Source organism: Bos taurus, chromosome 22 (assembly GCF_002263795.3).
Source record: "Bos taurus isolate L1 Dominette 01449 registration number 42190680 breed Hereford chromosome 22, ARS-UCD2.0, whole genome shotgun sequence".
In the NCBI taxonomy this organism is placed as follows: Eukaryota; Metazoa; Chordata; class Mammalia; order Artiodactyla; family Bovidae; genus Bos; species Bos taurus.
In genome coordinates, this window is record NC_037349.1 from 54,529,059 (window position 1) to 54,553,016 (window position 23,958).

The following is a 23,958-nucleotide window of genomic DNA, read 5'->3' on the forward strand; positions in this document are numbered from 1 at the left end:
GATGGCTGAAGAGTGTTCAGGGATGGACACCGTCCGGGCAAAGGCTCAGAGGTGGGGAAAGGTTGGTGTGAACAGGAGCTGTACTCCTATCTGTACTGAATGACTCGTGTACTTAGTGGATGAAATAACTAACTGAGGAGAGAGGAATGGGAAGAAGGTGAAGCTGGAGGGAGGTGCTGGAAGGGTAGATGGGGATAAATCATGGTAGCGCTGAACAGGGGCCAAGGAGTCTGAGCTCCGTCTGCTTGGCAACAGGGAGCACTGAGCCCTTGCCCACAGAGTGGCTGGCCAGATGGACGTTCTGAGCAGGGCCCCCTGGTGGCCATGCACGGCCAGGGAGGAGGCTGGAGGCAAGACTGAGGGAGAGACGGCAAAGCCTGGCTCCCCCGTCCCATTCTGATGATATGATTGATAATAATAAATAGCTGACACTTTATAGAGCTTCCTAAGAGGCAGGCACTGTTCTAAGCTCTTTATACCCATTAACTCATTGAACCAGCAGGACTCCAGAAAAGTTGGCGCTACACTGTAGTCCGGTGTGCAGGGAAGGCGACTGAGGCAGAGAGAGGTTATGTCACTTGCCCAAGATCACACAGCAAGGAAGCACTCGGGCTGGGAAGCAAGCCCACGTGCTCAGACTCCAGGGCCCACTCTTAACCACTGCCCTTGGCTGTCTTCTCCACCTAGGATCCCACAACTCTACATTCGGGTAGAGAAAACCCTCACACGATGCCCCTGACTGCCTGCTGAGGCCTCAAGAATATGCCAACGAGCCCCTCAAAGCACAAGAACTGACCAGCTCCTGCTCACGGCTCTACTGCTGATCTGCCAGACCAGAGTGAGTCCCTGGACATCTCTGAGGGACACCTGTGTCTGGTCTGCAAAGCGAGGACGAGAACGCCTTCTTCACAGGATGGACAGGAGAACCGCGTGTTTCGAGCCAGGGTGATACCCACATTAGTGAGGAGGCAGCCGGCAGGAGATGCACAGGGCCTGCGACTCACGCCTACCCTCTCCACGATGGCTGTGGTCACTTCCCCATTTCAGAGGCGAAAACTACGAGGCTCAGAAAGCAACAGCCCACCCAGGGGACGCAGCCCCTCAGTGGCAAAGCTGGGGTCTGAAGTGCCCAGGAGGCACTTAAGGAAAGTAGTCACCGCTCTGGCCCAAGGGTGGCCCCATTGTGGCTCCGACCCTACCAGGGTCACCAGGCATCCTAGAGGGTGAGAATGAAGAGCAGGCCGCGCTTGACTCCTGGGGCCCAGGCCTGGCATTGCCGAGGTGTCAGCGCGCAGGGTCTCCTGAATGTCCTCTGCACCAGTGGGCAGCTGTGTTGGGTGCACAGGCTGTGTGTAAGTGACCCTGTTCTTGGCTTGATGTCTGGCCCGAGGCCTCACCCTTTCCCCTGGAGGATTGGGGTGGTATTATGACCTTTGGGGGTGGTGGCCAGTACCATGGACAGAGTCCTGGTGTTCTGGCTGTCACTGGGCAACCTTGGGCAACTCTGCCCTGGGCCCCGGTCCTCCGAGTCCAATGCACACAGTAGGATGATGGGGGCGGGGAGGGGGCTGGCTTCCTCCCAGGGGTGCCCTTCTCAGCTGGGAGAGCTGGCTGGAACTGCCACACTCCCCCCAGCCCGGGTGTCCCTCTGTAAAGGGGTCCAGTCACGGCCACGAGGGGTGAAGGGACACATGTGGACGGCGCTGCGCACAGAAGCCCTTGGTTAATGACGCTGTTACCGGTAATCTGGTTACCATGGGGGCTGTGGTGAGGCTCGAGGAGGTCCCCAGGGGAAAGCTCTCGGGTCACTGGTCAGCACCAGCCTCCATTCACCTTTACTTGCCGTGGTCCCACTGTCTAGCTCTGACCCTGGAGCTCAGAGATTCCTGGAGAAGCTTCTGAAGGTCCCAGGGTGAGGGAAGCTGTTCCCTCTGCCTGCAGATGTCTGGGCAGACCCTGGCCTCCGAGAGGGCAAAGAAACACCCACAACCAGCCTGGACCTCAACCCCCAGTCACCCTATATTCTATTCCCACTGACTGAGTGTGGGTGGCTACAGCCACGGCTCCTCCCAACACTGGCCCCATTTCATAGATGAGGAAACTGAGGCCCACTGAGGCGCAAGGACCATGGTCGGCGAGGCCACACCTTGGGCACAGCAGTTACTCGTGGTCCAGCCAACAGCTGGGCGTCTGCTCTCACCTACCGCCTTCTACCTGGGGCTGCACCTGGCCTGACACATGCTAAGTCCTCAGCCAATATTGGTTTTATCGATTTCTATTCTCTTCCCTTTTCAAGATCCTCCCTCTGAGCTTGGAAACTTGAAATTGGCTGGGGGTGGGAATGGGGAGAAGGGCCTGGTTTTAATCTGAAGTGAGTCATGTAAGTTGATAAATTTAGAAGTGGCCTTAAGAGTTCTTAATCTCCTGCCTTCAGATAGTTGCTAGGAAGAGGCTGGTTCTCAGCGACCTCCGCATCGCAAATATACAGGACTGCAGGGCCGCAGTTGGTGCCCCCCGCCCCCTACCAGCAGACCCTGCTCCCCAGTGCTGGGCTGTTAGACCTTCGGCCTGCCTCCTCCTCTGGAATCATCCTGGGGTGAACAGGAGTGACTGCTGTCTCAGGCTTGCTCCCAGGAAGCCCAACCTCAGATCCCCAAGGATGTGCACACAGAGCCACAGGCTCCTTCTCTTCCAGCCCCGGCCCTTCCCTGTAACCTTGACTATCAGCAATGTCTGGGAAATTTTGAATCTTAGACATTTAAAGTCCCAGGGGGCCCATCTGGCTCCTAAGTCCTCATTTCAAAGATGGGAGATTGGTGCCCAGGGAGGGACCGTGACGAGTCCAAGGTTACTTGGAGTGTCTGTCAAGGGCCAGCTGCACCCCGGTCTCTGCTCGCCCTCTCCCGTCCCAATCCATTCTGTGACCCTGGCACAGCTCGGCATCTGGACCAGCTGGCCAGCGGGGCTTTAGCTCCCTCCAGGAGGGAGCTTTGCTGTGTCAACTCTGCAGCAGTCCCCAAGAAGGCGCTTAGAGGCCAGCAGGGCTGGCAGGTAGACCCGCAGGGTGACTGGGGTGGCAGGCTCTGTAGGCCTTGGGCTTGGCTCAGCTCAGCCCCATCCCCGGCACCGTGGGGAACAGGCAGAGGCATAAAGGAAGAAGAAACCACTTCTGATGGGAACCCCAACCTGGAAGACACTGCATCTGGCTGCCGTTTCTTCTTGAAACCCACCCTCCCCCGGGCAGGAACCTCGTTCTCCATCAGAATCACAGAGTTCCAGACTGACACGGGCCAGGAGGAGACATCAGACTGGTGCCTGGAGCTGGGGTCAGGTTCCTGCTCTGGGGAGGGCCAGCTGTGTGACCTTGGGCAAGCTGATGTAAAACCTGGACCTCAGCCGTTTCATCTGTAAAATGGGTGCCGTCTGTCTTGCTAGTATTTTATTGAGCCCTGTGTCCATTTTCACTACCATTTATGGAACTAGAAGAGACTCATTAGAAGCTCATTGAATAATAATTGCTTACACTTCAGTCAAGCACTTCCTCCAGGCACTTTAATTCTATTTAATTCTCACAGCAATCGAATGAATTGGATACTTCTGTTACATCCATTTTAAGATTGTGGGACCAAGGCACAGAGAAGCTATGAAGCTGGCACAAAGTCACACAGCAAGGAAGCGGTGGAGCAGGAGTTGAAATCCTAGAGTCTGGGCTTTAAACTCCTCCCTGTACTACCATCTTCGTTGTTTGCTCTGAACTGGCAATTTTTAGGCACCTACTGCATACGGGTACTCTGCTGGGCACGTGGTACACACAGGAGCTTGTTAACTTCTCACGACAGCTCTGGGAGGCCGGGATCATTTCAGAAGAGGAAATGAGGGCTCCCGTGAGATGCACAGAAACACCCAAGATTCCACTGCGACTGAGCTGGGCATGCAGGTGGGAGATGGCTCTGTTCTCCCCGCCTGGTGGCCCTGTCCAAGTCCTTGATAGGTTATCTTATTCACCGTATTTCAGTGAAGCTAAGATGCATCTGCTGGAAGAAGCATCGCTACTTTACGTACGCGTCAGAAAGAAAGAGGCATGGCTGGGTCTACTGCGTGCCCTGATTCAGAGATGTCAAAACGTGCACCACGCCATCCCCATGAGACTCAGCTTTCACCACCATGCCCTACAAGGGAGGCGCTGCCCCCATTGACAGCTGAGGGCACTGAGGCCCAGAGGGGAAGGGCACACAGCTGGTCGGCACTTGGTCCTGAACCACCGTCCACATCACCGCTCAGCCAGGCCATGTGGGACCTCCCCCTGCCCCCCTCTCCCCCTGGCGCCTCAGGTCGAGGAGCAGACTCGGACAGCTGAAGCCCAGAGCCCCTTGTTTCCCCAACAGCCTCCCCAGGATCCTCCTGCCCTGCCCGGCCTGGACCGGAAGTGGGGGCAGCTCAGCTCCCAAGCTACCCTGGAGCGGGCACTCAGTCTAGGGAGGCCAGGCTGCAGGGATGCCTCTGGGCCAAACTGCCCACAGCTCCTGCAGTGCAGCCCCTGGGCAGCCAGGCGTGGGCGGGTGAAGCGGCCTGGGCCGGCATGGAGAAGTCCAGACCTTTGTAGACAACTTCCCTTGCAGTGGCAGAAGCCTGGAGAGACCCGCTTCCTTCCCCAGGAGCTACAAGGCTCCTGGACCCCAAACACGGTCATCCACTCATGGCTTCCCCCGACAAGCTCTTCCAACCCCAGGCTTCACTACAGCACAGCATCTCTGGGTCTTTGAAAATCAAATCCACTCCAGCCCTGGGACCAGGATTTGCCCCTTCTGCAGATATCTTTAAGGAATTCCTCTGGGGGCCCTCCCCCAAAAGCAGGACAGAAATGCAACGTCTTTCAAACACCTGATGCGGTGCGGGCTTCACTTGTGACAGTTTTCTGTCCATCACATCGTGCACAGATATGTTTGTGAGATACGGTTCTTCAAGCTCAGAGAGGCAAAGCTCAAGGTCACACAGCAGCAAACGCTGGCACTGGGATTTCAATTCAAGTCTACCTGATGGCATGAGAGGCGATTACTTTAACACTGACCTCTGGGCAGGCCCTGAGCTGAGCGCTTCCTTTGCATTACTTCACCAAATTCTCCCACAAGCAACAGTATAATAATAACAACAACACTTTTCTTACTCCTCATCATACAGATGAAGAAACATCCTCTGGGCCCTCAACTGCAACACAGCACAAGGCGCTTGATTTGAAACCCATTTGCCTCTCACAACTGAGAAGGTGGCTACTGATGTTACCCCCACTTAATGGAGGAGTAAACTGAGGTTAAGTCACTGGTTCAACCACACACGGCTATTTCACGGTGGAGCCACTTGTTAGCATATGGCTTGGATTAAGCAATTACCCTCCCACACATTAAGTTAAAAAAATATTTGTAAAATGCTTGAGGATACATTTTAACTATTAGAAATGACTATTAGGATTAGCATTTTAGAACTTGGCTATGATCCCACAGACTGAGTGGCTGCTGTCCCATTCTCCAGAAGAGAACACTGAGGTTCACAGAAGGGACTGTGGGATCTCAACCTTCTGCCCTGCACTGGTCTTCAGGGGCCAGCAGGGCTCACTCATGCCCCGCCAGCTACCCTGCCCACTCTTAGCTCTTCTCTCCCCAAGGCCCTGCAGGCTCTGGGTGAACACAGGGCTGGCTGGAGGTCTTGCCCTGTGGGTTCCTGGTTACGTGGAGCCTCCGTTCAGCAGCTGTACCAAGGGAGGAAGGAGAAAGTGCGCTGGAGACCTAGGTACATTCTCAGCTCTGCCCCTCTTTTGCTGGGTGACTTGGGCACTTCTGAACTCCCCAGGCCTCAGTCTCTTTGTCTGTAAAATGGGTAACAGTGAGGAAATGCAGCAATGTGCGTTGGATTCACTGGCAGTAAAGGGGCTTTCTAGTAGCTCAGATGGTAAAGCATCTGCTTGCACTGCAGACCTGGGTTCGATTCCTGGGTTGGGAAGATTCCCCCAGAGAAGGAAATGGCAACCCACTGCAGTATTCTTGCCTGAAGAATCTCATGGACAGAGGAGCCTGGCGGGCTACAGTCCAGAGGGTCGTAAAGAGTTGGACACAACTGAGCAACTAACACATACATGGCAGTAAATGCTCAACAAATACAGTCATCCCAAGACCCCCGGCAAACATAGAAACTCGGGATGCTCAAGTCCCTTCCAGGAGGCCCTCTGTATTTGGGGGCCACACACCTGCAGGTACAGTGGCTGGCTCCATTCGTGACTGCAATGGGTTGCATCGTGTCTACCCAAATTCAAGCCTACTTGGCACCTCAGAAGGTGCCCTTATTTCGAAAGGGGGTCTTTGTAAATCTCAGTCATCCTTGATTTAGGGTGGGCCCTGTATTCAGTGACTATAAAGAGGAGGTGAAAGGGGAGAGGACACAGGGTGAGATGAATACGGATTTGAGAGGGAGTGACGCGGCTGTAAGCCAAGAAACGCCTTGTATCGCCTCTCTCGGGGCCTCTAGGGCGAACTGGCCCTACCAACACCTTGATTTCAGACTTCCAGCCTCCAGAACTGTGAGAAAATAACTTTCATTGTTTTAAGCCATTAAACAGTTTGTGGTCGTTTGCAACGATGGCCACAGCAAACACACACAGCAGTTGTAACTGCTGCGGTTGATCACGCCTCCGACTCGCCCTGGCTCAGCCTCTTCACCCCGAGGGCCGGCTGGCAGGAGAATCTGCTCCCACTGAGGACATGAGGCGGGCGGGATCACGGCCCCCGCCTTCCAGGGGGAGCATGGGACCAGGGTGCCATCACAACTTGCCCAAAGTCACTGATCCATGCCAGAGGTGGGCCTGGAAACCCGGTCACTCAATCCTCAGACCAAGGTCATCTCCCCTACACCCGGGGCCTCTGCAGCCTCAGGGACCCCAGTCCTGGTGTCCCTTCCCCTGACCACATCTGGCCCGGCCACCTCGCCCTGCATGGAACCCTGCAGAGGCTTCCTGAGTTGTGCAGGATGCTTCCGAGGGCTGGAGGGCAGGGTGAAGCCCTCAACACGTCACCCGGCAATCACATTACTTCTTCTTTTTTAACTGCTGTCACCCTGCAGTCCTATGAAGTGGGCAGACTGGGAAACACAGTCCCACTTTACAGATCCAAAACCGAGGCTCCAAGAGGCGGCAGGGCTGACACAAGGGCACGCAAAAGCCGCGGAGGTAGGTTCTAAGCTCACACCTTCCGGTTCTCAGTCTCCAGTTTCCACTCACTAAGCCATGAACACAAGCCACATCCTGAGCCCAGCACTCTCTCACTCGCGCTTTACCGCAGCCCGGGACGTGGGTACCATTGTCATCCACTCCACAGATGGGTGAACTGGGCAATGGTGGTCACCTGGAATGCCAGGACACACCGCCTCCATCCACTTTCAGCTCTCAAAAAGTGACACAGTGAAGTCACTCAGTCGTGTCCGACTCTTTGCAACCCCATGGACTGTAGCCTACCAGGCTTCTCCATGGGGTTTTCCAGACAAGGATAACTGGAGTGGGTTGCCATTTCCTTCTCCAGGGGATCTTCCCCACCCAGAGGATCGAACCCAGGTCTACCTGCATTGCAGGCAGGTGCTTTACCCTCTGAGCCACCAGGGAAGCCTCTCAATGAGGGGTAAAGCCAGACACCCAGTTGTCTCCACCCAGGAGAACATTCTCCCTAAATACCTTGTTTCAGGCTCCTACAGAGAGAGAGAGGGATGAACTAGCGCAGGTTCAATATTCAGACTTTGGAGAGAGCAGGTTGGGCTGGTGGGGCGTGGGGGTCGAGATTCCAGGCATGAGGCCCGCCTGGCCTCCCAGTCTGCACTGTGTGCTCCAGGCAGGGCTGGGGGAGGCGCCTGTCCACCCCTACATCGTGTGTATGCATGTGGCACCCAGATCCCGCACCCCAGACAGCTCTACCGCAGCCCTTTGGGAACTAAGGAGGCTGAGAGGAGCTGCATTCTGTAGCCCAGGCTCCTCCACAGCCCCAGCCTTGGCTGTGCACCTACTATGTGCCAGCTGCTTCTCAATATCAATCTGAATAAACCGTGCGTGCTCAGTTGTGCCCAACTCTTTGCCACACCATGGACTGCAGGCCAGCAGACTCCTCTGTCCATGGGATTCTCCGGGCAGGAATACTGGAGTGGGTTGCCATTTCCTCCTCCAGGGGATCTTTCTGACCCAGGGATTGAACCCGTGTGTCCTGCACTGGCAGGCAGGTTCTCTACCTCTGAGCCACCCAGGAAGCCCTGAGTTAAGCAGCCCTGCTTTAAAACTATCTCCGTTCTAGAGAAGGGCAGAGTGGAGTTACAGATACGAACCTTGTCACCACTGTCAGGACACGGCTGGGGTGAGGCATCCCCAGGGCTCAGGGCTAAGGCCCAGGGAGTCTCCTTGGAGCCCTCCTCCCAGCCACATGGGACCTGAAGCTTGCCTGGCTCCCAGAGAGGCCTGATTTAACTGTGCACGTGGAAGTCAGGGGCTGGGGGTCGGACGGAGGACTGGAGGGCTGGACAGCCAAGGTTCAGTCTCCTTCTGCTGCCAACTTGCCAGGCACCCTCAGTTTCCCAGGAGGCGGTGGTGGCTGGGGAGCCGCCTGATGGCAGGCACCCCCAGCTCCAAGAGTCCGTGAGCTCCAAAAGCTCATTCTTACGCCCCTCGGCTCCTCCCTCCCCGGGGTCTCAGAGCCGTAGGGATGAGAACGCAGGGACTCTGATGAAGAGGCAGTCCCCAGGACCTCCTGACATACTGGGGGACCCAAAGATCTGCCCCCACAGGTGATTCTTTAGGTTCCCATCCTTGTCTCCGCTCCTGACCTTGGCCGATCACAGCAGCAAGGTGCTCTGCTGCCCCGGCTCCTGGCCTTGACTCCAGGCATGGCTCTGTACACAGCTCTCTGCGGGAGTCCAGGGCCCCGGCCAGCTGCGGGCCAGGCAGGGCAGGGACAGGTCTGCCCTGGCCACACGTGAAGACACTGAGATGCTGAGACAGAGAGACTTGCCCAAGGTCACACAGCTTCCTGGGGAAAGAGCCTGGGCCTGGCATGGGCAGCCTTTTACCTTAGACTCAAATATCTGGGGGAAACCAGTGGCCCAAACAGGCCTCTGCTGCAGGGTGCCTGGGACCAGAGGGGGGTTGGCAAGACTCCGCACTCTCCACTGAGCACAGTATGACCTTGGACAAGTCCCTTCCCCTGGCTGGGTGTAGGTGTCAATTCCGTGGGGTCACGGGGTGGCAGAGGTATCCGGCTGCCCAGGACAGGGCCACACCTGCCTGGGGAGGGTTCCGCCTTCAGCCACAGGAGACCCTCTGGACCTTTTCTTGGAGCCTCACCCCCAGATCCTAAGATCTTGGCTGGCTGGCGCTCAAGAGGCTGGCAGCCCAAATTGGAGCTGGCCTTTCACAGGACGGGAGAGGAGGAGGGGGTCTCAGGGGTCAGGCAGGGATCCTGGCGGCCTAGCCTACCCCCCATCTCTGCCACGTTCCAGCTGTGTGACCTTGGGTAAGTGCCTTCACTTCTCTGTGCAGCTTCTTCATCTGGGATTTGAGGATAAGAAGGCTATGGGAGGCCTCACTGAAGTGCCAACCACGGAGTCATTAGCTCCGTGAAGGCTAGCAGGCTTATTATCATCTGTCCCGGTGTCCTTGACCCGCACCTGTCCTGGGCGGAGAGAGAGAGGGTGGGGGGAGGGGTGGGGTGGTCAGTGGGAAAACAGAGGGAGGGGACCAGCCACGGGCAGCTTTTCTGACTTTCGGATTGAAGAAGACTTTGGAGGCTGCCAGAGGCATCCCACGCCCCAGGTCTCAAAGACCCCACACCAGCGTGCCGGTTTTCAGGTGCCCAGAGAAGGGGTGGCGGGGCTAGTCTGGGCTCCTGGTGGTCTGGGTCATGGGCAGAGGCCACCCTCGCCTCCTCCTCTGTTTCCTTTCCAATTCCAGGCACTTCTGCAGAGCACCAAGAAGCCAAGATGGCCTTGCTGAGCACAGGCACGGCTTCCTGGGAATGTGGGCTGGCCCTCCCCTCAGGCCTGCATGGGGCCAGGTGTCCCTCTGCCCCACAGGCAGCCCCCTGGGGCGCACCCAGGAGGTTCCTGCACTCCCACGAAAGATGCCTGCCTATCGAGGGGCCAGTGTGTGCTACGTCTCTGCCTGGGCCATCTTAGCACCCGGGCAACACACATTCGCCCATGGGTACACTCCAGCAGGCCCCGCACCTGTCAGTGCATGGATGGGCATGCGGATGGCACGCAGGACGCCACACGTGCGTGCCTGTCACTTTCACAAGCCACAGTCACGGCTGCTACGGGGCCTGGCGGCGTGGGCCGATTCACCCATGGGCAGCCTATGGCATTTCTGGGTTGGCGCTGCTCACACGCGTGTGAGGGCATGCTGCCCTCACAGGTGTGAGTGTGTGTGTGTACACTTGCAGGCACATGCATGCTGCAGTCGTGTAGATGCTGTATTCTGCAGGTGAGCAGGTGGTATTCAGGGCTGTGAACTGTGTTCACATGTGCTGGGGTGTATCTGGGGGCACCGGCACGCCATATGTGTGTGTATAATTTGAACACATATGATGCACTACTCTGTGTACTATATTTGTATATGTGCATCTGTGCAGATCTGTGGATGTATGTGTGCCCTGACGAGAACGGGACTAGGGGGGAGTATGAAGGTGGCTGAATAATATGGGCCACCCGCCTCTTTCCTGGACACCACCCCCCTCACCAGCAGGGTTCCCCCAGAGACACAGCCCCCTCCCTGCCTCTGCTCTTCCAGCGAAGTTAACAGGCGGAGGGCCCCGGGGCCTGAGCTCCAAGCCCCCTCCTCGTGCACACGTCAAAGGAGAATTTCTCCGGATGGCGCCCGCCGCTCCTGGAGATGCCCCAAACGTCAGCTCTGCCTCCTCCCAGCGACCTGGAGAGCAATGCAGGCAAGGAGAGGAGCCCGCTCCGTGCCGCGCAAGGGGGCTTCAGCGTTGCGCCTAGACCCTCTGCTGGTGGAGCGTGCCTGCTCACTTACCCTTCTGAAGGTCGAGCCAGATTGGGCCGACCCCTCCCCACACGACCTGGGTGAGCAGAGGACAGCCGTGGCGTGGACCGGCCACTGGGCTAGAACGGGTGGCTGCCACGCTGCCACGGCAGCTCATCCTAGGGGCATGCAGAGGCCCCCTGCTGGATTTCCCAACCTTGACCCTGCCTGGGGGCAGGGAGGAGGCCCCCTGCCCGATGCCTAGGGCTCAGCCAGGGGCCACCGAGGCTGGCTGGGGCTTTGGTGCAAAAGTGCCAGCTCTACCACCCAGCATGACTGCTGCAAAACGGCTGGCCATGCCACTCCTGCTCCTCACCAGGCGTCTCAGGAACCCGGGGGACTTGCCCCTGCCACCACACGCCCGGCTGGCCTGACCCGGGGCGGGGTGGGGGGCTCCCCAGTACTCCGCAGCGGCCCACCCCACCGAGGGGACCCTCCACGGGGGCCTCCCTCTGCCTCTTTCCCGGGACTCTGGCCGCGGCGGGCAGGGGGCAGCCTCCGATCCCCTGCGTCTCCCTGGGACGAAGCTCAGAAGGAAAAGAACCTTGCCCCCACTGCCTGCCGGCCGGCCCTTGCGTAACGTCCATTAGATGCATCCGCTGCCCAGAGGCGGCCAGAATGTGCCTGAGACCCCGGGCATCCGCCTGTCCGAGGCCCCCCTGCCCATGTCCCTGGCGCCCCAGCCCTCCCCCCACAGCACATGGACCCTCACACTAGTGTCTCCCTCAGCGGGCCGGCTCCTAGTGCAGCCTGAGCTGCTGTCAGATAAACAAGCCCGGCTCTTACCCACCCCCCCCTCCCCCCACCAACGCTGCCACCGCCACCACCATCAGCACTGGAAAAAAAAAAAAAAGAAACGAAATGAAACAAAATAAAATGGATGAGGGAGGAAGGGGAGAGCGAAATGGGGCGCTTTTTATTTTTTATTTCTCATGCTGGGGGATGCCGGTACTTACTTGGCTACGAAAATCGCCACAAATCCGGCACGGTTTCCAGGCGGGCAGCCCCGGAATCGCGGTGCGGCAGCTGGTCCCGCGGCTGAGCCCAGCCGGCGTGCCCGGGTCCCTCTGCAGACTGTACCATCCTGCCCGAGCAGGTGGGGGGGCGGGGGGGAGGTGGGAAGGCGCCGGCGCCGGCTTCTAGGAGAGCATCTAGCCGGCAAAATGCAAGATCTCGGGGGAGGTGGAGGCCGCCCCTGTCGCTGCACAGCCGCCCAGGCTGGGGGAGGGGGCACCGGAGGACGAGGGAGGGGCGCGGGGAGGGCGCGTTCTGATGGGGGGCTGGGGGAGGCGGGGGGCGGGGGCGGCGGTGCGCGGACCGAACCACCACCGCCACCGCCACGGTGTTGTCTGCGGTTTTAATTCTCCCCGTGGGGTCATGAGGAACCGAAGCTGGCAGAGTCCAGGAATATGCCCGCTCCCCCAAGCAGGAGGGGATGTCAAGGGCATGGTGGGGGTAGGCTCGGGACTGCGCTGGAGGGGAGGGGGTCCTTCGGGTGAGCGGTGGACGTGCGGGGCGGGGCGGCGGGGGCGGGGGGGGTGGGGGCTGATAGAGAGGGGAGGATTTTGCCCATACCGCCCTACTTTCCCTTACTTTCCGAGGGACCCATTCAGCTAGGCAGGGGCTCTGGTACCCCCTCTTTTTGAACAGGACACCCCCAGACCTGGGGGGGCAAAGGTCACATGGGGAGCGGGTGGACTCAAGACAGACTAAACACAACTGTGGTTGTAGGACCAATGGAACCAAGCCGGCAGTGAGCTCCCTGCTGCCATGGGAACACAGCCCCAGGACCCCCACAGCCCCTGGACCCACCGCAGCCCCACTGCGGGCTGGGAGCACCCCCACCTGCCTAGGGGCTGCAGGTCTGCAGAGGACTCTCTCCAGGGGCCATTTCTCCACTCTCAAGTGCCCCCTGGCAAAGGGCTGCATATGCCTTGCACCTCTCCAGAATTTGCAGGGTGATGAGCTGGGGGGTTGATGGTGTCCAGAGGACCCCAGAGACCCCCAACAAGGAGTCTGCAAGAATGGGATTCCCCCAGCCAGTTGCCAGCTTCTTCCCACCTCTTCTCTGCAGACCTGCTGCCCATTTACCTCCTGATGGGTGAGGAGGCCAGCCCTGGGAGCAAGGGTAGGAGGGCACAGTGCATGCAGGGGCCTCTCTTAGATTCCGGAGCCTCCCCCTCCACCGGCCTCCTCCCTCCTCCTGCTTGGCAGGAGGCACTGAAGGCGGAAGGACCTTTAGGACAGTGTCTCGGGGCACCTGTCCGCGCGGAAGGGGTGCTATAGGGGCAGGGTGAGGGCTGGGGGTGCCCTGGGAGGCCGCTCCAGACTTCAGCTGCCTCCTTCCCCTGCCCCCTCTCCCAGCCCACTTCTGAGCTGCCCGCCGGAGCGTCCCGAACTGCCGCTCCATCCCTGGGCTGGCACAGAATATCAATTTGTCTCGTTAAGCTGAAAGTCTGCACTGCACCAAAATCAGAACCCGGCCCGGGCAGAGGGGCCATGAGAGGCAGAGAACGGGGAGCACCAGCAGCCACACAGATACCCCCTTGCCCTTCATCACAAGCAGCCCCGCCGGGGTCCCCTTCTGCCACTGGGCCAGGCCAAGTGAGATGCAGGAGGCTGGTGAGAAGCTGAAGGTGCTACGCGCGCGGGGTGGCCTGGGCTCCCCTGGGGCCAGCAGAGGGGGCACTGGGCTGCGTTCCAAAGGAACAGCCCTGGACGCCGCTCAGGGAGGCTGGGACGTCCCGCCTCAGCCCCTTCTCAGGGGGTGCCGACAGGGGTACTCCACTGGTCCCCCTCCACTCAGACTCCTAAGACATACTCTACTTCAGGAGGGGCCGTACCAGGAGTACCCCCTTCCCCAGGGCCTGGGGCGGGGGGAAGCCTTTGCCCCCCAACATGGGGCCAAGTAAAAGTGTTGGAGGTGCTGGGGTGAGGGTGAGCACAGAACGGCAGAGGGGAGAGGCCCACTTCAGCTCCTGTCCGGTGGGAACAACGGTGTCTGGGCCAGGAATTCCACCTTTATGACTGTGAGATGACTGGGGGCACACACGGCTCTTTCCCTGTGATTACAAAGCAAACAGCCCTGCAAGGGGCCGCTTATAAGCCACCATCCAGAAAGAATAATCCCCCCCGTGTCCAGTGCGTTTTAGTTCTCAGAGGCCACCTGCAAAACAGTAAATCGCTTACTTCTCACAAGTATGCTGGAGAGAGCACCCATATTACAGATGGGGAACCTCGGTGGGCCCGAGGCATTGCAGTGGCCAGGGCAAGGTCCCTCAGTTGGGAAGGGGGCAGACGGAACCCGTGCTTCAAGCCTGAGGACTACAAGCCCAGGGCTCCCTACACATGAAGGCAGACACAGGCCACCTGAGGGCCCACACTCATCCGCTTGGCTGTCCTAACAGGGACAGCCTGTTCCCTGACCCCTGTGAGGGCTGGGCTGAGCCTTCAGTAAGGGATACCAAACTCTTGGGAGCTCATGGGTTTTGGTTCTCAGGATCTAAGCCTAGCACGGCATCTGGCTAAGCTCCCATCTCTTTGGCATTTCAGGCCTGTGTACTTCAGCCTCTGCATCCATGCCCCAAGTACAGGATACTCCCTAACTTTTGAGGCAGTCCAAGTGTTAAATGGCAGAGTTTGGAAGCTTTCCTTATGTTAGGCCCACAGACTCCTACTCATCCTTCAAAGTCCAGCTCAAATGCCCCTGCCTTACCCCTCCCCTGGAATCAATTCTGATTCCGGCAACAGAATTGGTCCATAACTCTGGCCCAGCTCTGACCACATTTCACATCTGTCTCCCTTCCAGGCTTGTGACCACATCAACTCTGTCTCCAAGTTCCAGCTCCCAGCACACGGTAGGTGCCACAATAAAGGCTTGAGTGAATCTGCTGTTGTGTGGTTTTACGTTATCAAATACCGCAACGTGAAAGACGCTTATCCAGCTCTCCTGTTTTATAGCTGAGCAAACTGAAGCCTCAAGAAAAAAGGTGTCTGGGGCTCACCAAGGTCATTCCTAAGGGTGAAATCTGGCCACAGACATTCATCCCTGGCCCCCTTTGCCTCCCCCTCTGACAGCAGACACACCTGGGGCATCTGGCCTGTCCTTCCAGGATATGTTGGGGGTAGGAGGTACTGGACAGGCAGAGGCGTTGTGAAATCAGACAAACAATGAAACTAGTGTTGCAACTCTGGGAAGGTTGGAAATGACAGGTCAGGGTCACCTACAGGGAAGTGGGAGAGAGAGGCAGGGGCCAGCCAGGAGGAGTGCCCATAGCTTCTGCCTCCAGCATGATCTTGCTTGTGGGGAACACGGCTTGAGGTCAGGGTTGGGGGAAGATCTGAGAAACAGGGTAGGGTTCAGGGGAGAGCGGTTCCAGTGGGATTTCAACTGGTGTTTAGGTGGCCAGTGTTCTCCCCGGGGGCAGATCCCAGGGCCGAAAAGACAGGGGAAGTGGAGAGGGTCCGTCCACCCAGGGATGAGGCTGGGAGCCTGGCCCAGGCATTTTTCACAGGGGAGGCTGACAAGGTAGGTCCAGACAGGTCTGAGGGAGGCAGAGTGGGATGCAGTCTGAGGCCCGCTGTGTCCCTTCTGGAAGGTAACAGGCTCTCTGTGGCTTTCCCCCCTTGAGGGGAAGCAGAAATGAGAACTACGCTTGCCTTGGCCTTGCCCAGCTCAGGGTCTCCTGAAGCCTAGTCCGGGGTCCTGGGGCAGCTGCCATCACAAGGAGCTGCTGGCTGGGCCCTTTGGGGGATGAGAAGCTATTTCCAAAGGCCCCTGCCATCCCTGCCTTGTCTTACTAATCACTCATGGAGAGTTTGGGCTTCTTCCCATTTTACAGGAGAAAACTGAGGCCTGGAGATTTCGAATGACTTGCTTAGGAGTTACAGGGCCAGGGAGGGCCAGAACTCAGATTCGAACCCAGATCTGTGCCACTCGAGATTTGAGCCCATCCATCTGTCCTTGCCTCAAGCCACCCAGCTCTGAGGCCCATGACTCAGACTCTCCGAGGCCCCTGGTCTTTAAGGGGCCACAGAATGTTAGGAGGCCTCGTGGCCCAGCGTGGCCTAACTCTTCCCTCGACCACGTTGGGGTCCTCCATCCACTCCCACCAAGGTCCAAAAGTCCCTTGAGACAACCTGGTCTTGGGCTGAGGCTTTGTGGTCAGACAAAGCTGAGTTCAGATCCTGGCTCCTTCATTTACCAGCTGTGTGACTCTGGGCAAGTGACTCAATCTCCCTGGGTCCCCATTTTCTCATCTGCACAACGGGGACAGTAATACCTATCTGGCAGGTCTGCACGCTAGAGTGAATGGCAGCTGTTATTCATAGAAAAAACACAGGGGTCAGCTTCTTTTCCCAATCAGGAAAGGGTGGGGGAGTGGGCCTCATGTAGCCCTTCGTCCCACTGGCGAATGATGGTCCTCAGATGCCACCGGCGGGGCCTGGGCAGGGCCAGCCTCCAGGACTCTGAAAGCCCAGTCAGCCCTGCTGAGTTGCAAACCCGGGTCCCTGCTTCCCGGCCTCCCCCCGGGTCTTGCTCCCTCAGTAAGGAGGGTGCAGGCCTGGCCCCTGGCTACTCTAGCTGCCATTCATACTGACGTCCTACTGGGTGTCTCCCCTGTTGTGAGATTTGCCAAATCCTGAGTGCTAACCCAATTTCAGTCGTGTCCAGCTCTTTGTGACTCTATGCACCATAGCCCGCCAGGGATTCTCCAGGCAAGAAAACTGGAGTGGATTGCCATGCCCTCCTCTAGGGGATCTTCCTGACCCAGGGATCGAACCCACGTCTCTTAATGTCTTCTGCTTTGGCAAGCGGGTTCTTTGCCACTACTGCCACCTAGGAAGCCCTTTCTGGGAGGTAGATCCTATTTTTATCCCCCCACCCCCATTTTACAGATGGGGAAACTGAGGTTCAGAGAGGTGAAACGATGTCCCAGGTCATAGAGTGAGTGGGGGAACTTGGGCCTGAAACAGGGCTGCGTGAGGCCCCATGCTGAGCCCAGGGTCTGTGGGAGGTGAGCGTAAACCCGACCCAGGAAGTCATGCGGGACCTGAATTTCCCACAGATCTGAACACCTCAGAGGACTTACCCTAACCCTCCAGCAGAGTGGAGCAGGTATGCAGCCATGGCTGACTGCACCCCCCAACCATGAGGCCAGGAATAGGGGCTAATTAGGGAGTGGGGACTTTCCCATCTGATAGAACAGAGCCTGGTGAGTCAAAAGCTACTCTGGGAAGACTCCCTGGGGGAGGCAGCCTTTTCCGGGCTTGGGAAACCACGGTCTCATTCCTGTTCATCCTTCAGGTTAATGTGACCGTGTTAATGCACAAATATTTATATACTGCCCACTCCCATCTGCTCATCCTGCCTCCTCACCTTGGTCTCCCCCTGCTATCCTCCTCTGGCTTACCCACCCCCTGCACTCTAAGGCCCTCCCTTAATTACTCTAAACCCCTCTTTGGCTTCCCTGTGCCTTCAGCATAAAACCTAAATTCCTGATCACGGCTTATGAGGCCTGGATGACTGTCCCAGACCCCTCCCCTTATCTTCTGTATATCAAGCCCTTCTAGCTTCTGAAACACACCCCTGCATTTCCATGCCTCTGTGTCTCCGCGTGCACTGTCTGATCTGCCAGGAGAACTTCTACTCATCCTTCAAACTCAGCTCCAGCCAATTCCTCTTCCAGGAAGCCTTCCCTGATTTCTTCTCCATCATCTCTGCCTCCCCCACTTCCCCACCAATAGAGTCACTGTAATTAATTTTTTTATGTATATCTGTCTTGTTCATCACGGAGCAGGGGGGCCGGGTTCCTTGGGGATAGGGAAGAAGTCTCATTTGCCTATTGTGTCCCGAGCACTGGGCACACAGCCTTAATAAATATTGATTGAACTGATGAATACAGGTTTGTTGACTGAAAATGCAATTCCCCTGGTGGTTTTAAACTGGCATTTGCATCTCTCTGTGGCTCTGGAAATATTCTTTGGGCTTGCTTGGAGGTCCTGATTAAAGGTTGCTATGTCCTGAATGGGTCAATGAATGGGATTCCTTCTGCCTGCCCATCTTGGGAAGGGGAAAGGAAGACCCCCAACTTCCCTCGGATACCCTGTCCAGAGATGTGTCAACAGGCTTGGGATGCCTCAGCCCGGGCCTGGACTCAAGGTGAATTATGCCCCCAGGGAAGAGCCCTTGTCCCTAAATGCTCTCTCCTAGATATCCACAGCCTGACATCTCACCATTAGTAATTCATTTCTTTGGATTATTCAGTCATCAAATATGTATTCAGCTTTCACTGAATGTGAGGTACTGTGCTGGGGTCCCTATTTAACATTTATTTGTGTGTATGTGTGTATATATATATATATATATATTTTTTTTTTTTTTCATTTCTACTGGAAGACTGACTCCCTGGAGGAAGAAGAGGAGGAGAAAGGAGAAAAACAGAGAGAGTGGGGATGGTGAATCCAGGAATGTCAGGAGAAGAGGGAAGAAAATCTGTTATTTGCTGAGCCCCTACTATGTGCCAGGCACTTAACACAAGAGCTACCATTTTACTCCTCGTCACCACCCCAGGAGAATTTAGTGTTCTCAGGCCTCAGTTTAGAGGAGAAGCAGCAGCCCAGAGCGGGTGAGTAGCTCGCTTAAGGGGACACAGCTGTGTGGAACAGGATCGAGCATTTGAACTGAGCACTGTCTGTGACCTCTGTGGACGTCTTCCCACCCAGGAGGCTGCCCTGACCCAGCAGGGAAAAAGGACAAGGTCAGAGGGGTGACAACTGAGATGCTCCAAGCTGAGAGGCCTGCCTGCTGAGGGACAGGGAAACTGGACGCACGGCTGGGGTTGTGACCAGTGAGAAGTTCAGCCGTGAACGTGGCCTGTGGCTCGCCACAGTGAAAGGCTGGCTGTGGGGGCCACGTGGGCTGTGTGTGAGTGCTCTCCTTTGTGCCAGCGCACAGTCTAGGTACCCACAGCTGACCTGCTATGTGGAGAGGATCGCTCCGGTTTTACTGATGAGAACACTAAGACCTGGAGAATGGGGAGGGTGTTTAGTCCAGGACTGAACAGCTGGAGCCAGAGGCAGAACTCAGATCTCTTCTGGAAGGCTCGTGGAAGGGTGGTGGGCTTGGGGGTTCACCCTTAGGAGCTTTCCAAGCTGCCAAGGCTTTCAGCAGAACGGAAGCCCCCCTTCTTGACCTGTCACTCAAGTCCCCAGCTTCTAAGATGGGAAGGGGCTCCTCTGCTTCAGTCCCCCCTTGCATGCAAAGGCGGCAAGGAAGTAGGGGTGGGTACACTGAGTTTGGGCACCTGAGCCCAATGGACTAGCCCCAGTCCTGCTCCACCCTGATGGGCTGTGTGACTTTGGGCAAATCCCGCCCCTCCCCATCTCTCTGGCCTCAGGCTCCTTATCTGTAAAACAGGCACACAGCACTATCTGCTTCCTGCCTCCCTGACTGCTCATTTGTTCAACAAAGATATGCTGATGCCCCCCACTTGTCAGGCTCCTTGCTAGGTGCTGAGGATACAGCGGTGACCAGAAAAGCCCATGGTAGCCACTCTCAGGAGGGTTTAGAGACAGCCGTGAAATGAAAGGACCACACAAACCGACCTGCATGTATAAAGGGGTCTGCGATGAAGGAGCAGAGGCTGTGAGCGCCTTAGGCAGGAACGTCTGGTAGGAGTGAGGGAGGAGCTGAAGAAGGTCTCCCTGAGGGGGTGGCGACTGAGCAGGAGCTCACTAGGTAAAAAGTGGTGTTTCTGGCTAGGGGAACGGCATGTGCAAAGGCCCTGAGGCTGGAAAGGGTTTAGCCGTTCTCGAGGGGTACAGAGGCAGCTGGATTGCTAGCCGGGGAGAGTAGGCAAGGGGCTTCCGGTGGGGGTAGGGCTTGTGGACCAGTTACAGAATGCTGGGAATAGGAGGGACCTTTGAAAGGGACTTGCCTTGTGGCTCAGCTGGTAAAGAGTCCGCCTGCAATGCGAGACACCTGGGTTTGACTCCTGGGTCAGGAAGATCCCCTGGAGAAGGGAAAGGCTACCCACTCCAGTATTCTGGCACTTCCTCGTTGCCTTTGGATGCAAAGGGGGACTGAAGCAGATGAGCCCCTTCCCATCTTAGAAGCTGGGAATAGGAGGGACCTTAGGTTTGAAGAATTAATTAAATGGGATGAGGAACATCAGGCCCATGGCAAGGGCCTGCCGCCGGAGAGAATTGCACAGTGTCACGGGACAGCCACACTGCACGTCACCCGCCTTCCCCAGGGAATGTGTTCACTCAACAAACTGGGACCGGGGCAGACCCTGGGCTAGGGACACACTAGCGTCGACCGGGAGGAAAAACACATCCAACAGACACGTGCAGACTCCCACATGTGCTGGGAGGGGAGGGGAGCCACCCGACAGGAGGAGAAACAGACCAGGAGAGGTGAAGTGGGGGCCCCCACCCCCGGAGTCATAGGCGACTGAGATGGGAGCTTTGAGCTCAGTACTTTTAGTTCAGTGCTCCCGCTAGGGCTCTGATGCTTGCCCCGCTGGGCAGAAGAGACAGTATTACTATGAGTCATAAATCGTACTAATGAGGTGGCATTGGCCGAACAATGATTACTAAATACTGAATATGTTTGTTCTAAAAAATGATCATGTTTGGGCTCATTTAATTCTCACTCTTTAAGGTAGTTCTGACTATTATCCCCATTTTACAGATGATAAAAACTGAGGCACAGAGAGGTCAGGGACCTTGGCCAAGGTTGTTCAGTAAGTGGCATTGGGATTTGAACTCAGACGTCTTCCTACCCTGCTAGAGGCCTGGGGGATGCTTGGGCGCAGCTAGGCGTGTCCAGCAAGTGGCCCAAGGGAGCAGGGTGGAAGTGAGCTGTGTGGAGTCAGAGGTGGGCTGAAAAGGGAGGTGGGCTGATGGCCTCCAAAGCCGTCCCCATAGGGGCGTCCCGCTTTGTCCCAGAGGGAGTTCTCTCTGGGACCTGCCTGTGGAGCTGGTTCGTGTGGAATCGGGGCCTGTCGGGGCTGGAAAGTGCTGCCCTGCCCCTCCGTAAGCCTAACCTTCCATTTTACGGCGGGGTGGCGGGGCGGGGGGAGCTGCAGGCCTAGGCAGGCAGCTGGCTGCCTTGGACACCTGCAGCTGAGTGCGTGCTGGCTCCGGGGCAGCCTCTAACCCTTTAAGAAATCTCTCCTGTCGTCTCGTAGGGCCTCCTGATCCACACCCGCCTTCATCAGATTAGGGGTCTGAGAGCACCTGCATAGGGGCCAGGCCACCCTGTTAACACCCTGCATCTGTGGGCCTCTGTGGATGGGACTGCTCTCAAGGCTGGGCCAACATCTCACTCCAGGGCCACCGACAGGCTTCCCCGGGAGGTGCAGAGAACCCTGGACCAGGAGCTGGCCGAGGTGGGACTAACTGCCGTGAGCCAGGGGGCATTCCGGTCTCCCGAGCCCGCCCTCCTCTCCCCCAGCCTCCTGCTCTGCTAACCCCAGGGGCCAGTTTGCCATGAAGAAAAATCCAAGAAGAAAATAGACCAGTCTTGACAAACTGTAAGCAACTTCTTGGACAAGGGCTGCTGTTTCTTTCTTGGTGGGTTTGGGGGGTGGTGGTGGTCACAGCACAGCAGAGAAGACTGGATCAGAGGCTTGGGGGTCAAAGACATGGGATTGAACCCCAGCACTTCCACTTACTGGTGGGTAGCTTTGAGTTAGTCATTTGACCAATCTGAACCTCAGTTTCTACACCTGTGAAATGGGAATACCAAGTCCTGCAATTGTGAGGGTGTCGGGAAGCATGAATGACTAACATGTATGCTTGTGGCACATAGTAGGTGCTCAGCAAAGCCTGGCTTGCTTCTCCATCTCTTTCCTGCAAGGTGATACCAATTTTAGGCACAGGAATTCTGGTGACTGATTTCAAACAAAATGAGAGAGAACCGGAAGGTATCGCTGGCTTACTTCTTCAGCGCGAACTGAACACGTGCCACATGCCTGCTGGCATGATGACAGCTCCTGGGGCAGATGGAGAGGAAGGAAGCGGGGAGGGAGGGTCTGCGGAGTCCTGGGTGCTGAGTGGTACCTCTGCCTTAGTGAGGGTTACTTAGGGCTCCACCCACGTGGGGCTGTCTCCAACCTCTCAGGACCTCCCCCAAGGGGTGGTCCTGTCCCAGGACACTACCCCAAGGGTAGTAACCATCTCCTCTGGGCCTTGGTTAGGACTCTCAGCTGCCAGCCCCACACAGGAACCCCATAACCTCCTGCCTGAAAATCCAACCTCCACTCAGCTCCCAGAACTACCCTGGGGGCTGGAGGCCGAGCGGTTTCCAGCTCGGGTATGGGCTCTGAACTCACACACCCCTGGGTTCAAACCCAGACGCCATAACTCACTGGCTGCGTGACCTTGGGCAAGTCACTTCACCTCTCTGAGCCCCAGTTTCTTCATCAGGAGGATAGAGATAATGTCGAGCTCAGAGGATTGTGCTGAGAATTCACTGAGATACTGCGTATGAAACACATCACCCATCCACAGTTAACAGTAGCTTAAAAGGGTGCACAAGGCCCCCTCTCTTTCCTTGAAGCAAGAGGGGCATACGTATCCCTCCCTGCAGGTTGGCATGGAGCAGTCTTGCCCGGGGTGGACTGGCACATGGACTGCGCGTGGGTATGGCCACCGCACACTGGTGGTCTGCAATCTGCATCTGCCCCACAGACACCAGCAAACGCTGCACAGCAGGGCACCTGCCTCCCTGTGAGCCGGTCTGGCACGTTCCCCAGTTCACCCCCAGGCCCAGGCCAGGACGCCACACTGCTTGCCTTTAGTGTGTTCCTTCGGGGTCTCGGGACCCCCTTCTGCCCTGGTTCCCTCCCACCTGCTCCTCTCCCGCCACCTGGCCGCCCTCATGCACCCCAGTGCTGGCAACCCGCTCTTGGGTCTCTCACTCCCTGCCGCAGGGCTGGCCATGGATGGCCGCTCCGCCCAAAGGGACCTCAGTGCCAGGTGAGGGGAGCCTGGTGAGGTCCAGCCCTATGCGGCTGGCGGCTAGTTACCTTCTCTCTTCCTCGCCACCTTTTCTGAACCTTCACAGCCTTCTTCTCAGCCTCCAGCACCCCGGCCACCACCTTCTCACTCAGAATTTTCATTCCACGACACCCGGCACCCACTCCTCTGATCCCTGCACAACCACTTCTTCTTCCTCCAGCCCCGTGAAGCCCACTAGCAGCCAGTGAATACTGCATCTGGAGCCAGGTGGCCCCGACGTGGTTCTGGCTTGGACCCTTTCCCCCTGTGACCGCGGACAAGCTACTCGGCCTCTCGGAGACCCCTCGCCGAGGGCAGTGATACAAATCAGGCTCTTGTCACGGGTCAGGCACATGCCCACGGCTCCCCTGGCCTGGCTCATTCTTGTCCCCTCATCTGCAGGATGGGGAGAAGTCTGCCCCAGGGACTTTCACTGTGATCCCCAGCCATAGCTGGGGCGAGACCGGCCCTGGTTGTAAAGTGCCATGCTAACACTGATTCTGCTTTGAAGGGCAATGCTTGTTGAGATCTACAATTTTTAGATGTGTTAAGGAAAAAACAAAAAACAAAAAACACGTCACAGGCAGATTATTTATAGTCAGCTCCCGTACAGGTTTTTATCATTCCCTGCCTGCTCGGCTAAAAATAACAAATGACAAAGGTCGCATCTGCTCCTACCTATTGGAGGAGTCTTCAAAGACCGAGGCTTTTGATTCACTGCCCGGGTGAAGTGAAAATCATGCTGCCGCAGACCCTGGAATTCCTCCCTGGGTCTTGCTGGGCAGCTCAGGAGGCCTGCGGTGTCTCACTGGGCAGGTGAGCCCGCCCGGCTGCAGTCACCGCCTTCCCCAGCCCTGAGGAGGGAGATGGCGGTGGAGCAGCAGGAGATTGGG

The 23,958-nt window shown here is 57.2% G+C and overlaps 1 protein-coding gene across 17 annotated transcripts in view; it reads right to left on the reverse strand.

The window, feature by feature from the left end:
- The window catches only part of ATP2B2 (ATPase plasma membrane Ca2+ transporting 2), a 381,296-nt gene that overhangs the window by 165,836 nt on the left and 191,502 nt on the right, over positions 1-23,958 (reverse strand). Inside the window, exon 1 of one of the 17 annotated variants that reach the window (XM_024982971.2) lies at positions 12,013-12,148. The exons of 15 other annotated variants lie outside the window; for them this stretch is intronic. The gene's annotated coding sequence lies outside the window, so the exon portion shown is untranslated. Of the gene's footprint in view, positions 1-12,012; positions 12,149-23,958 lie in introns of those variants that run through there. One more of the 17 variants, XM_024982983.2, reaches the window with a different exon arrangement.